The following is a 17,371-nucleotide window of genomic DNA, read 5'->3' on the forward strand; positions in this document are numbered from 1 at the left end:
CTTTACCATCTTGTCAAGTTTGCCCATGCATCGGAATGGCTGAACAGGTGCACAGGGTGTCCCAGGAGGTGGTGGCAGGGAAACCCCTATGGTGAGGTGGAGATACGGGATGCTGCTCAAGCACAATACTGTCAGGTTATTCCTGCACTCCACTACTTGCCACAGCAGTGCTGGAATTGAAGGAACGCCCTGAGGTTTGGAGGAGGAACGAAGAGGTGCCCAAGACGAAACTGTGCCTAGATTGCTCATTTTGAACAGTCAGCAGTCTCTACACAGTCAGCCTGGGTATTGGCTCTGTCTTTTTTTTTGAACATGTGCTCAGTGAATATTTCTTAAGTCGCTTTGCCTCGGCTTTGTGCAAGTTTGCTGTTATAGGGACAAGTTTAGACAGACATGTCAAAGAACACATGGGCTTTAACCAAAGCCAAAGAAACTGAAGTGTTTATCCTTTCTAGGCAAATAATTGATTGCTTGATAAATTCTGCACACAATTGACTCCAGGAAAAATAAGACTATTATTTTTGCCTCAGGGTCAGAGGGAGGGAACTCTTCTTAAATTATTACATGATTATAAGAAACATGAATTACTGAGGGTTAGTTGTAAAAGATAATGTAAATTATAAGAAACATAAATTACTGAGGGTTCTTAAAATAGTAAGATATTGTTAGACAGATACTTGAAGGTAAATAAATTATTCAAAAGTGCCTGGGAATAGTTTATTGCATTAACTATAGATCAGTACTTCATATGTTAATTGCTGGACATAAAATAATCATAAGTGCATGTCTAGTTCACACAAAATGATGTTAAAAACAAAATTCATAAAATAAATTAAGTTAGGATGTTGTGTATTTACTTCATATGATATAATGTAGAACACTGAAACTGCCTTAAAAATAGCTGTTCAATAGTAAGTTCTCCATGAAGATTCCTAAATATGAGTAAGCTTTTATGGCAAATATAAACGCTAGATTACTCTTCTGTGCTTAATTACAGAAAAGCAGAAGAGTTTAGCTCTATACTTGTGATGTGTAATGCAGGAAACTGAACTCAAAATATAGATCAAACAGCTAGGAGAAGGCTCTGTGATTAATTTGATTAATATTTTATTGAGAAAACCACAGAAGAATTGTTATAAATGTACAGATTTTGATGCATTGTAGATAATCTAATTGCTTATATAATTGTGAAATTTTAAAATGCAGAATCTATAGTTTTGCTCATATAACAATTTGAGCCTAAAATACCCAATTGCAAATTCAAATACATGCACAATGTAGATGTTAATCATTCAATTACTCTTTACAAATATGACAAAGAAGAAGTTTAGGATGGATATTAAGTGTACAAGTTTTTGGAGATATCTGATCATTGAAAATCTGAGCAGCTAAGCTCAGCTTTATTTTCCTATGGAATAAGAATCATGAGTCACAGTGCATGGGAAAAATGTTGACAACAAACTGGAATTTGAAAGGAGACATCTCTCAGAGAGTCAGTAAACCTGAATGGGATAAGAGGAAATAAATGAACTAATGCAAAGCAAAGAATTTAAAGATTGATGTGGGAACTTTGCTTGCGAAGGCCAGTTTCAGAAAGCATAATGTAGCCTTGGGAAGAGGAATAAAAAAAGAAATGCTGATTATAGATCAGACAAGAAATAATTAGAAATGAAAAGAAGTCATTTCTGTAAAGGCATTGAGTAGCCTGTGAGAGTAAGGGGATGGGATGTCACCTAGGAGAGAGGTTGATGGATGCAGAAGAGTCTTTTTAACTTTCCATACAAATAGGAGCACCAAAGACAAGCTGGTGTAATCCTTTGAGAAGGCAAATTGGTCTTCTAAGGCAAAGGAATTGCATGTATCTTATGACTCAGTAATTCTGTTCCCAGGCATATTTTCCATACACATTCCATATTAGTTTTCATATGCATATGTAAAGGTGTTAATTACAAGATTGTTGATAGTTGTCAGAAGTTAGAGGCAATTTGGGGTCACCACTGGGAACATGCCTGTAAGTAAATGTATATCTGGTAAATCTTTCAGCAATTCAAAACAGTAATTAGATGTACACATAGCAAGATGGATAGATCTTTCTGTTTTTGAACTTGTTTATTGAGGAATAATTCACTCATTATATTTTACTATTTTAAGTGTACAGTTTGCTAAGTTTTGATAAACTTCTACATTCAGATAAATATAACCATAATCAAGATACACAAAATAGGAGAGTGATATCACTAAGATGGCAGCATAGGAGATTCCTGATTTCACTCCTCAGAAGAACAAGTAACATCTGTTCAAGAACAAGACACCACAGAGAGAAACCTAGAATATGTGGGTGAGGCTGAAGCACCCCATGCACCAGAGACCAAGGCAGACTGTGTTCAAAGGGGAAGGGCAGCAGCTGCACCTGCCCACGTTGTCTACCCCTAGGCCAGTACAGCTTTATGCTGAGGTGCCTCTGACTCTCTGGTTTCTCTACTGGGAAATGTGAACTCAGGGAGGACAACCAGCCTCCCCAACATTGTGGGTTACTTTGTGGGACTCCCCTACTCTGATCTTGCACCACACGATTGTAGGGGGAATCTGTGGGACCCAGCCAACAGGAATTTGACTGTGATAAAGAAGTAGGGAGGGGCTTGCACATAGATAACTAGAATATAACTAGCACACAGATCTTGGTGGAATGTGTTCACATTTGCAGTGCCCAAGTGGTAATCCCAATTAGAAGCTTTGCTCATCTTCAGAACCAAGTTGCGGGTGCCCTCTGACCGCGGAATGATACGGATCCTCAAATGAGGACTTATGCTAGCCCTAGAGCCAGTTTGTCCCAGGCCTAAGCAAGGTGTTGAGTCCAGCCCTACCTTCTGTGAAGAGTGACTTCCACTAGTTCCAACTGACCAGAAGGACTGATGACAACTCCTGGAAGTTGTGCATCCCGGAGGCACTTGAGCCAAGAGGTGGGTGCAAAGCTAACTGCCTCCAGAGCAAAGGCAGTACTGGGCATTGAGTCTCTGTGTGTGTCTCAGGGGGAGTAATTCATAACCAAGGCTGAGGGTAGGTCCTGGCCCTTCCCAACTGGAGAGTCTAGTTGAGAAATCAGGAGTAGCCTGTTACCAGCCCCTCCACCTCTCACCCAGACAAGGGGGCTCAGATACAGCCCCACACACTGCGAAGAATATATTCTGGCCCCAACTGACCAGAAGGGCTCTTTACACCTCTTGGAAGATATGTGGCCCAGAGGTGCTAGAGATGAAAGAAGGGCAGACAGAGCCAATAGATGGCAGGACAAAGCCAGAGGAACCTGGGGGTGGGTCAGCTTGAATGAAGACAACAAAGCACTTTGCCAACTTTAGAGCTGCTTCTCCTGTTATACCAGACAAGGACTGTAATCCATATCCCACCTCATTGATGAATACAGTCTTAATCCTGCCTGACCAGAGCACATAGGAAGCGGTGTAGCCTATTCAACTGCCCTATGTATAGTGGCAATTAGAGAGCCCAGCCCTTGGCTTCCCCGTCTGCAGAGCAAAACTGGTACCTCACCTGGCCAGGGCACTCAGTGTACACTCAGGCCTAACTCAGGCCCTGAAACGATGAACTATTTAGGCCCTAGGCCCTGGCCTACTGCCCTGACAGAGTAGAGAAGCAAATTTATAGCCCCAGGTACTACTGAATATAGTGACAAGTTCTGACCATTTAGTAAAGCCTTACCAGAGAATTCAAGCAACAGGGGAGCCTATTCTACAGCATCCCTTGGGTAGGGAACCAAGCCAGCAGTCTTATACACCTGTTCTCAGCCAGTGGTACACACCCCCCAGTCCCCATCCTCAAAGCTCATAACACTTGCCTCAACAAAAAAATAGACTTTAATAGCAGGCCCCACCTGCCCAAAGACATTACCAACAGACACACCAGAAACGCAAACTGAGCTGACAGGTATAGAACTATCTCTGCCAATGTAATTCTGTACAGCTTGGAAAAGGAGCCCCTTCACTGAGATGTACAGATATCCATGTCAGCAGTCAAGGGTCATGAAAAAATCAGGTAAGTATGGCACTACTAAAGGGAAGTAATAAAGCTACAATAACTGGCCCTAAAGAAATGGAGATCTCTAAACTGTCAGACAAAGAACTCAAAATAATCATCTTAAGGAAGTTTAGTAAGCTACAAGAGAAGATAACTAAACAAAATAAAATAATAAGTTGACAAAAACAGAAATCATAAAGCTAAAAATTATGGTAACTAAACTGAAGAGTTCAATGGAGTTTCAAAACAAGCTTCAACAATGCAGATGAAATAATCAGTGTCCTGGTAGATAGGATGTTGGAAATATCCCTGCCAGAGGAGCAAAAGAAAAAATGAAAAAGGACCAAAGAAAGCCTATAGGAATTATGAAAATTAAATATGAATTTAATGAAAAGAAATAATATTCACATAAAGGAAATACCAAAAGGAAAGGAGAAAGAGAAAATGACAGAAAGCATATTTAAAGAAATAATGGCTGAAAACTTCCCGAACCTGGAGAAAGAAACGATCATCCAGGCCCATAAGGTCCAAAAGACCCCAAATAAGTTGAAACTGAATAGGGCTATACTAAGACACATTACAATTAAATCGTGAAATGTCAAAGACAAGGAATTTTAAAAAGAAGAGAAAAGAAGTTACATACAAGGAGGCCCCATTAGACTGTTGGCTGATTGCTCAACAGAAATATTTCAGGGCAAAAGAGATTGGGATACCTGTTCCAAATATTGAAACAAAATAAATCAACCAAGAATTCTATACCTAGTGAAGCTGTCCTTTAGAAACAAAGGAAGAGTAAAGACTTTTCCAAACAAAGGCCAAGAAAGTTAATTACTGCCAGACCTGCCTTTAAGAAAGGCTGGAGGTGAGTTCTTAAAATCAAAGTAAAAGAATTCTAATTAACATCATAAAACACAAAAAGTTAGCATTAATCTCATTAGTAATGCTAAAAATATTATATAGTTAGATTCTGCAATAAGGTAATAATGGTGCATAACTCAGAACTCTAATTTGAAAGTTTTTTAAAAAAGCAAAAATAGCCATAAATACAATAATGTGTTATTAGCTATACAGTATACAGAATGTAAACTGTAACACCAATAACTTAAAATGTAAGAGGGAGAAAATGAGTAAATTATACAAATTCTATTGAATTTAAGTTGCTTTCAGTTTAAAAGATGACATTATAAGCTTAAAATATTTTATGTAATTCTCATGATAACTATAAGGAAAAATACTGTAGTTACAGAGAAGAACATGATTAAAAATAGTCAAAGCATACTGAAACCAAAGACATCAAAACATATAAAAGACAGGAGGATAAGAAATAACAATGGATCTACAAAACAACTAAAAAACAATGAACAAAATGGGAGTAGTAAATCCTACTTGTTAATGATTACTGTAAGCATAAATGGATTAAATTATCCAAATCCTCTAACCCAAACATATAGAATGGCTGAATGAATTAAAGAAAAATCTCTAACAACATGCTGCCTACAAGAGACTCACTTTTGCCTTAAATACATGCATAGAGTGAAAGGATGGAAAAATACATTTCAAGCAAATAACAACAAAAAAAGCAGGGGTAGCTACTTATATCAACAAAATGGACTTTAACCTAAAAATGGTAAAAGACACAAAGAAGGTTACTATGTAATGATAAAGGGGCAAATATATCAAGAAGATATAACAAGTGTAAATATGCACTGGACAGTGAAGTACTAAATATATAAAATAAAAACAAACAAGAGATATGGAGAAATATGCAGTAATACAATAATAGTTGGGACTTTGATACCTCACTCTCAACAATGGATAGATCACTGAGACAGAAACAGTGGATTCATGAAACGTGAAAAAAGATATATAAGATATTCATCACCCTCAAGAGTTCCCTTGTTCCCTTTGCAGCTGGTCCCCTCTACCACACTCATTCCTAGGCAATACTTAACTTATTTTGTCTTTGCATTTTTGCCTTTTCTAGAATGTTATAGAAATGGAATCATACCATCTGTAGTCTTTTTTGCTTGGACTATTTTCCTTAACATTATGCTTTTGAGATTCTTCTAGTATGAACATATCAACAGTTCTTTGTATTGTTAAGTGGTATTTTATTATTGGCCTATAAGCAAAATGTGTTTTCCTTTCACCAACTGATGGGTATTTGGGTTGTTTCCAGATCTAGGCTAGTTTGAATAAGCTGCTATGAATATTTGCATACAGATATTTGTGTGAACATATGTTTTCATTTCTTCTGAGTAAATATAAGTACCTGGGAGCTGAGTAGCTGGGTCATATGAAAAGTGTACTTTTAACTTTAAAAAGAAATTGCTAAACTGGTTTCCAAGTGATCACACCATTTCTTTTCCCCACCAACAATGTGTAAGAGTCCCAGGTGCTATATATTTACATCATCTAATGTCTAAGCTTTTTAGTTTTAGTCATTCTTATAAATGTATACTAGTATATTTTTATGGATATAATTTACATTTTCTTGATAGTTAATGTGTTTGAGCATCATTTTCGCAATCTTTATGAGCCATTTGTTTATTGTCTATGTTGAAGTGTCACAACACATTTTTTGCCCTATTTTTAATAGGTCATTTGTATTCTTATGTTCAGTTGTAAATGTTCTTTTTATACTGAGGCTACACATCCTCTATTAAATATGTGTTTTGCAAACATTTTCTCCAAATCTGGTGCTTGTATTTTCATTTCCTAACAGTATCTTTGTGAACATATTTCTTTTAATTTCAGTGCAGTCCAATTCACCTATTTTTCTTCTTTTATAGTTTGTGCATTTGGTGTCATATCTAAGACTTTTACTGTGATAAATATTTTTCTGTATTCTTCCATATATTTTATGTTTTTAAGACTTAAACTTATGTCTATGATCATTTTAAATTAATTTTTGTATATGGTATATGTTGAGAATATCTTTTCTTCTTCATTAAATTAACTTGGCACCAAATATGCATATATATGTGTGGATGTATTTCTATTTTGTCCCATTAATAGATCTTTCTGTCTAATTACAAATCTTATATTAAAAAAACCTTTAAAATATATTGCTATAGCTTTTTAGTTACTACTGATTCAGTTAGTATGAGTCTTCCAGCTTAGGTTCAAAATTGTTTTTGCTTCTCATTGTAAATTTTAGACCCAGTTTTTCAATTAAAATACTCCTGGTTGAAACTTTATTGAATTTGTAAATTAATGAATATAACTATTTGAATAATAATATTGAGTCTTCTGATAACAGGGTCAACTTCTTCATTTACTTTATATCTCTCAATAATGTTTTGTAGTTTTCCGTGTACAGGTCTTGAATGTATTTTGCTACATTAACCCCTAAGCATTTCATGCTTTGTAATAGAACAAATCTTGACTTGTATCCTGTGTTCTTGACATACTCACTTTTTGGTTCAAATGACTCTTTTCTAGATTTCTGGGAATTTTCTATGTAGACAAGATGTTGCTATCAAATAAGACATGGAATTTCTCCTTTTCAATCCAAATACTTTACATTAATTTTTCTTTGTAATTGAATTTTCTTATTTTTTGAATAATAATCCTATTCTCAGTTGCTTCATTTTGGAAATTTGGGCTATCTTAACATTTTAATATGCATAATTGAAAATTTAAATAAAATATGTATCCCTTAAAATCTCTTTGGCTTATTTTATGTCATGTCGAACATTTATCCCTTAAAATCTGTATGGCTTATTTTATGTCATGTGTAACATATACCAATGGCTTTATTGACTTCTGTCACTATACATTAGTTTGCATTTTAGAACGTTTTAGATAAAAATCATAGTATGTGTTATGAAGTCGTGTATACTATTTTCCTTCATTCATCATTTTTTTGATATTTATCCATGCTATTGCATATATTAATATTCCCTTTCCTTTTGCTGCTGATTAGTGTTCCATTGTATGGATATACTAGTTTGTTCTTTTATTAACTTGCTGTACATTTGGATTGTTTCTAGCATTTTACTATTACAAATAAAGCTGCTATAAAGTTCATGTCCAAGTCATTGAATTGACATATATTTCCCTTTCTTTTAGGTAAATACCCAGGAGTGGAGTGGCATGGCATGATCATACAATAGGTGAGTGCTTAACTTTTTAAGAAACCACCAGACTGTTTTGTGTAGTGGTTTTCTCATTTAAGATAACCAATCAGCCATATATAAGACATTTTGTTGCTTCACATACATTCCAGTAGTTGATATTACCTTTTTAAAAAAACTGTACCAGTACTGTTGGGTGCGTAGTGATATTTCACTGTTTTTGATTTGTATTTCTGAATGGTTGAATGTCTTTTCATGTGCTTATTTACCGTCTGTATATCACTTTTAGTGAAACATCTCTTCATATCCTTTGACAATTTTCTATTTGAATCATTCTGTTTCTTAATGTTGGGAGTTGAAAGTTCTTTTTTTTTGAGGTATAATTGATGTATATTAGTTTCATGTGTATAGCATAATGATTTAATATATGTATATATGTGAAATGATCACAATGTCGAGTTAACATCCATCACCACACAGTTACAATTTTTTTCTCATGATGAAAAATTCTATTTACTCTCTCTAGCAACTTTCAAATATACAATACAGTATTATTAACTACAGTCACCATTCTGTACATTATGTCTCCTTAGCATTTATTTTGTAACTGGAAGTTTATAGTTTTGGCCCCTTTCATTCAATTCCCCAGCACCCCCAAATTTAAAATTTTCTAGAACTTCCAGTATAGGTTTAAAGAGAAGCAGTATGATTGAACATTCTTGTGAGATTTTTTTTAATTAATCATAAAGGTAAAGAATTTCATTTTTCACCACTAAGTAAGATACTTACTGCTGGTTTATAGATTATTATTTGTTTGCTGAAGCCCCCAGTTTGCTAATAATCTGTATCATGAATAAGATTTTTTAAATTAATTAATTAATTAATTTTGTTGTCATTAATCTACATTACATGAAGAATAATATGTTTACTAGGGTCCCCCCTTCAGCAAGTCCCCCCCACAAACCCCATTACAGTCACTGTCCATCAGCGTAGTAAGATGCTGTAGAATCACTACTTGTCTTCCCTGTGTTGCACAGCCATCGCCGTGCCCCCCCCCACATTATACATGCTAATCGTAATGTCCCCTTTCTTTTTCCCCACCCTTATCCCTCCCTTCCCTCCCTTTCTCCCCAGTCCCTTTCCCTTTGGTAACTGTTAGTCCATTCTTAGGTTCTATGATTCTGCTGCTGTTTTGTTCCTTCAGTCTTTCTTTGTTCCTATAGTCTTTGGGTTTGAGGTGAGTCTCTTGTAAGCAGCATAGAGATGGGTCTTGCTTTTTTATCCATTCTGTTACTCTGTGTCTTTTGATTGGTGCATTCAGCCCATTTACATTTAGGGTGACTATTGAAAGATATGTACTTATTGCCATTGCAGGCTTTAGATTTGTGGTTGCCAAAGGTTCAAGGTTAGCTTCTTTAGTATCTTACTGTCTAACTTAACTCGCTTATTGAACTATTTTAAACATTGTCTGGTCATTCTTTATTTCTCTCCCTTCTTATTCCTCCTCCTCTGTTCTTCATATGTTGGTTGTTTTATTCTGTGCTCTTTTGTGCTTCCTTTAACTGCTTTTGTGGGTAGTTGATTTTATATTTTGTCTTTAGTTAGTATTTGGTTGGTCTGCTTTCTTTGCTGTGATTTTATTTTCTCTGGTGACATCTATTTAGTCTTAGGAGTGCTCCCATCTAGAGCAGTCCCTCTAAAATATCCTGTAGAGGTGGTTTGTGGGAGGCAAATTCTCTCAACTTTTGCTTGTCTAGAAATTGTTTAATCCTTCCTTCATATTTAAATGATAATTGTGCTGGATACAGTATTCTTGGTTCAAGGCCCTTCTCTTTCATTGCATTAAATATATCATGCCATTCTCTTTTGGCCTGTAAGGTTTCTGTTAAGAAGTCTGATGATAGCCTGATGGGTTTTCCTTTGTAGGTAACTTTTTTCCTTTCTCTAGCTGCCTTTAAAACTCTGTCCTTGTCCTTGATCTTTGCCATTTTAATTATTATGTGTCTTGGTGTTGTCCTCCTTGGGTCCTTTCTGTTGGGAGTTCTGTACACTGCCATGGTCTGATCGATTATTTCCTCCCCCAGTTTGGGGAAGTTTTCAGCAAATATTTCTTCAAAGACACTTTCTATCCCTTTTTCTCTCTCTTCTTCTTCTGGTACCCCTATAATGCAGGCATTGTTCCTTTTGGATTGGTCACACAGTTCTCTTAATATTGTTTCATTCCTGGAGATCCTTTTATCTCTCTCTGCATCAGCTTCTATGCGTTCCTGTTCTCTGGTTTCTATTCCATCAATGGCCTCTTGCATCTTATCCATTCTGTTTATAAATCCTTCCAGAGATTGTTTCATTTCTGTAATGTCCTCCCGGACATCATCCCTTAGCTCTTGCATATTTCTCTGCAGCTCCATCAGCATGGTTATGAGCTTTATTTTTAATTCTTTTTCAGGAAGACTGGTTCGGTCTATCTCCTTCTCAGGGTTGCCTCTGTGATCTTGGTCTGTATCAATTTCTTCTGCCTTTACATGGCGATAGATATATTTGTGGGGAGCTGGCGCATGTGTTGGGTAAGGGAAAGTTCCTTCTTGCCAGTTTGTGGCCCTCCTCTCCTGGGAGAAGAGCGGCCTCTAGCGGCTTGTGCTGGGCAGCTGCGTGCAGATGGGGCTTCTCATCTTGCCCGGCCGCTGTGGAGTTTATTTAGCTCTGCTGCTGCTGTGGGCGTGGCCTGCCTCAGGCTGCCTCTCCAATATGGTGGAGCCGAGTCGGAGGGGGAACAGGCGGGAGGCTGTTTATCACAGTGAGAGGCCTCTGAGCTTCCCTGCGGGGGTTCGGGCGCCCAGAGTTCCCCGGAATTCCCAGCTGCTGCGCTAAGTGTCCCAGGGCACTTTCATCCAGCTGTGTGGTCCCTGTCCCTTTAAGAATTTCAAAAAGCCCTCGCTTTTCTTTGTCCCCAGGGTGCCAGCCTCAGGCACCTGCTCACCGGTCCTACTGTCCTATTTCCCTAGTATCCAGGACCCCACGCATGCACTGTGTCTGCGCTCCGGTCCGGATGCTGGGGCTGGGTGTTCAGCAGCCCTGGGCTCCGTCTCCCTCCCGCTCCGACTCCTCTCCTCCCGCCGGGAGCTGGGGGGAGGGGCGCTCGGGTCCCGCCGGGCCGGGGCTTGTATCTTACCCCCTTCGGGAGGCGCTGGGTTCTCGCTGGTGTGGATGTAGTCTGGCTGTTGTCCTGTGTCTTCTGGTCTCTCTTTTAGGATTAGTTAGTTGTATTTGTTGTATTTTCAAAAATATATATGGTTTTGGGAGGAGATTTCTACTGCTCTACTCATGCCACCATCTTGGTTCTCTCTGCCCATGAATAAGATTTCCATTTTAATTTTTTCAAATGCTTTTCTGCATCTATTAAAATAATCGTGTGATTTTGCAATTTGTTGTTGTCTGTAGTTGTTGGTGAATCATACGGATCGATTTTCAAGTGCTAAAAAATACTTTCATTCCTGGGTGAAACCATTAATATATTACTGTTTTACATATTGTTGGACTTTATTTGATAATATTTTGGTAAAAATCTTGAGCCAGCATTCATAAGAGATATTGGTTTGTAGCTTTGTTTTCTTGTGATGCCTGGATTTTTAGTATATTATAAAATATGTTTAAAAACATTTTTAATCCTCTATTTTATAGAACAGTTCATATTTAATTGGTATTCTTTAATGCTCAAATGTTTGGTAGAATTTAGCACAAGAGCATCTGAGCCTGGAGTTTTATTTTTAAGGACTATATATTTAATTTCTTTGATATTAGGTTGTTTAATATTTCTTCTTGAATGAGTTTTGGTAGTTTATATATTTCGAAGAATTGTCCATTTTGTCTAGTTTTCAAAACTATTGCCAAAATGTTGTTTATATTATTCCTTATTATTCTTTTAATGCCTATGGGAGACAGGGTGCTATCTCCTCTTTCCTTCCTGATATTGGGAAGCTATATTTTTCTTGTGCTCATTCTACCTTGAGTTATCAGTTTCATTCATCTGCAACTATTTAAAACTTTTCATTGATTTTATATTCTACTTTGTTCATTTTTGTTCTCATCTTTATTATTTCTTTTCTTCTGCTTGCTTTCAGTTTAATTTGCTCTTCACCTTCCAGTTTATTATATTCGAAGCCAATATCATTATTTTGAGGTGTTTCTTATTTGATAATATAAGCATTTACTGCTTTAAATTTGATTTTAAACATTGCTTTAGCTGTTTTCCACAAATTTAGATGTTATATTTTCCTATCCAGTCCATTCAAGATATTGTTTATTTGTCCTGTGGTTTCTTTAAGGTGTTGGCCATGTGGGAATGTGTTTCTTACTTCATGATTATTTAAGGACTTTCTACACATATTATTATTTATAAGTGTAGTTCAGTTTTGTTATGGTCAGGTAGCAGATTCTGTAAGATTTCAATTCTATTAAGTTTGTTGAGATTTGGTGTGGGAGGTTATAGCCTCCCTTACTTAATTTTTCATGTCTACTTGAAAATATTATACATCAACTGTTGTTAAGTTGAAAGTTTTAAAACTATCAAATAGTTGTTTTTTACTGTCTGGTAATTTTCTTGATTTGAAGTGTATATTTTCTGATATTTATAAAGCCACTGTAGTTTTTGTATTATTCTTTTCATGGTATGTCATTTCTCTGTTGTTTCACTTTTAAACAGCATATAATTGGGGATGGCTTTGTTGCTGAATTGACAAACTCTACCTTTTGTTAGATTGTTTAGACAAACTACATTTAAAGCAATTATTGATATGTCATTGATATGATAGCAAATATTTATATATTTATATCTTCTTATTTTTTGTTTCAATTTGTCCCTTCTTTTCTTTTTCCTCTTTTTAGACTTTCTTTGAATTGTTTTTACATTCAAATTTCCTCTTTTTATACTTTCTTTGAATTGTTTTTAAATTTTTCCATTTTACCTCTAGCTTATTGTTAAAACTTTTTATTTTGTAATGATTGTCCTAGGGTTTCCAATATAAGTTTTAGATTATAATGACCTACCTTCAAAGACTATTATACTACTTCACATACAGTGTATAAACCTTGTGCATATTTTCATTTCTCCCTGTCTCCCTTTGTGCTATTGATGTCAGATGTTTTACTTTTATGCACATTATAACCCACAAAATATATTGTTATTAGTTTGCTTTATATATTTTCTTATAAAGAGATAAAAAATAAGGAAAATATACTTTGTTTTCTTATATTTTTACTATACCTGTAACTCTTCATCTTTTGTGTAGTTATACATTTATCTGTTATGTTCTTTTTGAATAATTTTCATTAATATTTATTTTAGGTTCTGGGTTGACTGTTCTTCCCTTCACCACTACTTGTCGCCATGGTCTTCTGACTTACATACTTTCTAAGGAGATGTCTGATCTTTGATTCTCTCTATATAATGTGTTTCTATCTGGGGGAACCTTTATTAATTTTTATTAATTCCTGGTTTTTAAATGTTAAACCATGATGTGCATGTTATTCTTCATATTATCCTGCTTTGAGTTCTCAAAGATGCTCAGACTTCTGGTTGGTTGTCTTTCATTAACTTTATGCTGTTCTTACCCATTCACTGATTACTTCCTCTAATATGTCCAGTTTGGAAATAAGCCTGTTATAGAAAATTTTTAACTTTGATATAATTTTTTTTAATCTACAATTTCCTTTTGGCTATCTCACTGTGTCCATCCCTCTGCCAAATTTCAATCTGTTCATCCATGTTGTTTTTATTTCCACTGAGTTCATAATATATTTAATATATTTATTATATTTTAAAGCTCCTGTCAAATATTTTCAACAATGGACCATCTCTGATCTGATTCTGTTGACTTCTTTATCTTCTGATGGTAGTCCCTTTTACATGGTTATTTGTATCTTGTAATTTTTTTCCATTGGATTTTGGATATTATGTGCAAGGGAAGAGACTGAAGTTTATAATATTCACTCTTAGGGATCAAATTCTTTTGTCTGGTTGTGTTAAGAGTTGAGACAGTCTAGCCATTAGTTCCTATGATCCTGAACCCTAGGAAATGCTCTGGGCTTATTCTCAGCATTTTTGTCCCTCCCGTGACAGCAGCCAAACTGGCTTTAATAGATGGGGAGTCTTGCCCAGGGTATCTTGAACACAAGCACATTTCTTTTCTTCCAGTGACAATAGCACTCGGCTTTTTATTTAGGAAGTATGCTTGAAACAAGACATTTTCTATCCTTCCACTAGCAGTAGCTACTTTTTCTGGAACAGGAAGAAGGGAGATTTTTCTGTTTTTCTCTGAGGAACAGACAGCTTTGTTTTATTCCTTTCCCAGTGGTGACTCACGCATTTCTCAGATTGGGGGGCAGGGAGGTTTCCTGCCCCACACCTACAGGAGACAGCTCTTGTTTTATCTGAGAGAGGAGTCCTGGTCGCTTGCAGGTTTCATCCTCTTCCTCAACAGCAGCTGATTATCAGGCTCTCATCACTAAGGAAGGTTTTCTAAGGTATACATTTTTGCCTCCACTTTCTTACAGAAGCCTGGTGATGGCTTCTGAGAAACATCTGGCAGGGACTTGGGATGCCTTTTGTTTCTGGGACTCTCAGGGATTTTAACCTGTCATACTAGCTCAGATGCTGCATTTAGGTGTTTGTTGACATTTCAATTATTTTTTTTTCTTACCTACGTTCATGGGTGCTATTTCTCTGTCTTGTACTTTGCCGATGCAAAACAGTTTCTATGTCTTGTCTTTCATTGGAGGACTTTGTCATCCTTTGAAATTCAATTCACCTCATTGCCTTGAGACCTCACCTCACTGAGGGACTCAAAAACCCAAAAAACAAAAAACTCTGCTTGAGTGTATTTCCTTTGCTTTTCTTTTTGGGGGCAAAGCAATGTTCTCCTGTGGTTTTTCTAAATTCTAAACAGAGGTAAGACTTTGAATGGGTCTTTAAGCATAATCCTTAGTAAAAAAAGAAAAGGGAACTATAATGAGATACATAACATAATGCCATTTAAGTAAATTAAAATATTTGCACATTACGCAATTTGCATTTTGTGAAAACATATTCAGATAAACAGAAACATATTGAATACATTAAAATTGTTGCCTGTGGATGAAGGGAAAGAAAGTGGAATGTAGAGATATAAATGAATGAATTAGACAGTGAATGAAAAAGCAAGAGAGGAAACTTTCATTATACAAGGTTCTGCATATGCAATAAACTGGAGCTCTTGACAAACTCAGGCCCCTGTATCTGAGATCTGGAAGGTATTAACAAACCAACAATCAAACCCAAAACAGATCAGATAATACGGTGTTATCTTATTCCAATGTATTGTAATAAGTTGCCACTGTACATGCATACCATCTTTGTACATGTCAGAATATACTGCCTAGAATATGCTACATTTTTCATTTTAATAGTATTCACTGTCTTGTAGAACTTAAAATTCGACTCAATGCGTTGTTGGAAATATTTTCATATAATTTTTTTATGACTATATGTAGCTCATTGGAAGATGAAGTACAATGTCTGATTACTGTAATAGCACACAAGAATTACTATATTTTGGAGCAAAAATAATAAAATACTGAGGACATACATCATGGGGAAACATTGTATTTATTGATTTAATGCTAAATTATTTCCTTGAAATCATGTTAGGTCTGTTTGCCCATTTGAGATAAAAGCAGTAGATGAAATGATTTATCTAGGCTGTGAACATTGGGAGTAACTTGGGTCAGCAATTTTGCCAATTTTAAGTCTCAGTTTTTTCATTAGATTCATGAGATGGTTAGATTTTAAGGTCACTTACAAATCTTATAATAAGGAAGTCCCAGAAGGAGGATACTGAAGCAATTTGGCCAAGATACTGGGAAAATACATTCCTATGTTGGGACACTTTGATAAGGAAAAAAGAAAAGGGAAACATTTATAGGCTGAGATTCATCTGCATTCTTTAAAGAAACCAAGCCAGTCAAATATTAAAAGAGTAAGGATAAACTGCCATTGATGGCCTCTGTAGAAAAAGCCTTGAATAATATTAAATAAGATCATGACTTCACTCTCATGTGCCTGGACATCTACCTCTGTACGAGTCTCGCTGAATCTGCAGATTGAGAAGACTGAAAGTTCCTCCACAAAAACACTGTCAGTATTGTGCATGGGATTTAGATTCCCCTCCAACCTGGCTCAGTTTCTATCAAAAGCAGAGACTGAACAGAGGTTTTGTATAAAAGGATTTGTATCTAAAGAGCCAAACTAAGGGTCCGGTGAGCGTGAGCGGGGAAAGCCAACGGACCGTCCCAGAAGGTTCGCTGGGGGTGGCCCCTGGAGTTCCACCCTGTTCAGACCTTCTCGGGAGGAAACAGAATGCTTCGCAAAGTATTCACAGAAGATCTCTGAGGGAGAGCACTTGGCACCACTTCTTTTGTAGCTTCCCTGGTCGGGCCTCTTGTCCCTGGGCTTTGCCTGGGTACAGGCCACACAGTTCCTAACCACTGCCCCACATCAGGGCACTGGGGAAATCCTGAAAGAAGCAGAAAATCACACGGAGCATAGTGGGGCCAATGCACTGTGAACACACCGTAAATCAAATCCTGCAGGAAACGATTCACAGAATCAGGTGGCCCTGAGAGGATGCAGGGCAGAGTGTAAGAGGGTCTGATACAGCCTCTGGGCTCCTGAAGCTTTGGCAAGGCATGCATTGGTTGAATTGCCTCCACCTGGGATACGAGAGACAGTTCCCCTGTGCGATCCGTAGAGAATTTACTTCTTATTTTCTCCAGGCTAGAGTCAAGACCACTGTTAGTCGCAGAACCATTGCCTGGGTCTCTGCCTAATCTTTCAATATACTCAAGGATCTGTACAGGGATATTGGATGGGACATTTTTTTCTAATATACTCTATGTCTGTTTCATGGAAAAACTAATACATTTTTAAGTGCGGGGTTTAGAGGGGGCACCATTAATTTTCATAGGTAAGCACTCCCGGAAATAAGAAATAGTATTTTTATTCATTTACACTTGAGAGATCACTTTCCCCTGCTGTTTCTTCTGCTCTCCTCACTGTTGGCAATTTTCTATGCCTTTAAATAGCCTTCCAAGTGCTGGGGTTGCCTCATTCAAAGCTCTCTGTCTCCGAGTTCCAATAAACCCAAATCCATGCCATCAGACTAGAAACTCCAGGAGCTGGTTTTTGATTGGTCATAAGAAAGATTTTCTAAATTTCGAGTTGCTTGTTCCCA

The sequence above is a fragment of the Manis pentadactyla genome, chromosome 13 (genome assembly GCF_030020395.1).
Source record: "Manis pentadactyla isolate mManPen7 chromosome 13, mManPen7.hap1, whole genome shotgun sequence".
Lineage (NCBI taxonomy): Eukaryota > Metazoa > Chordata > Mammalia > Pholidota > Manidae > Manis > Manis pentadactyla.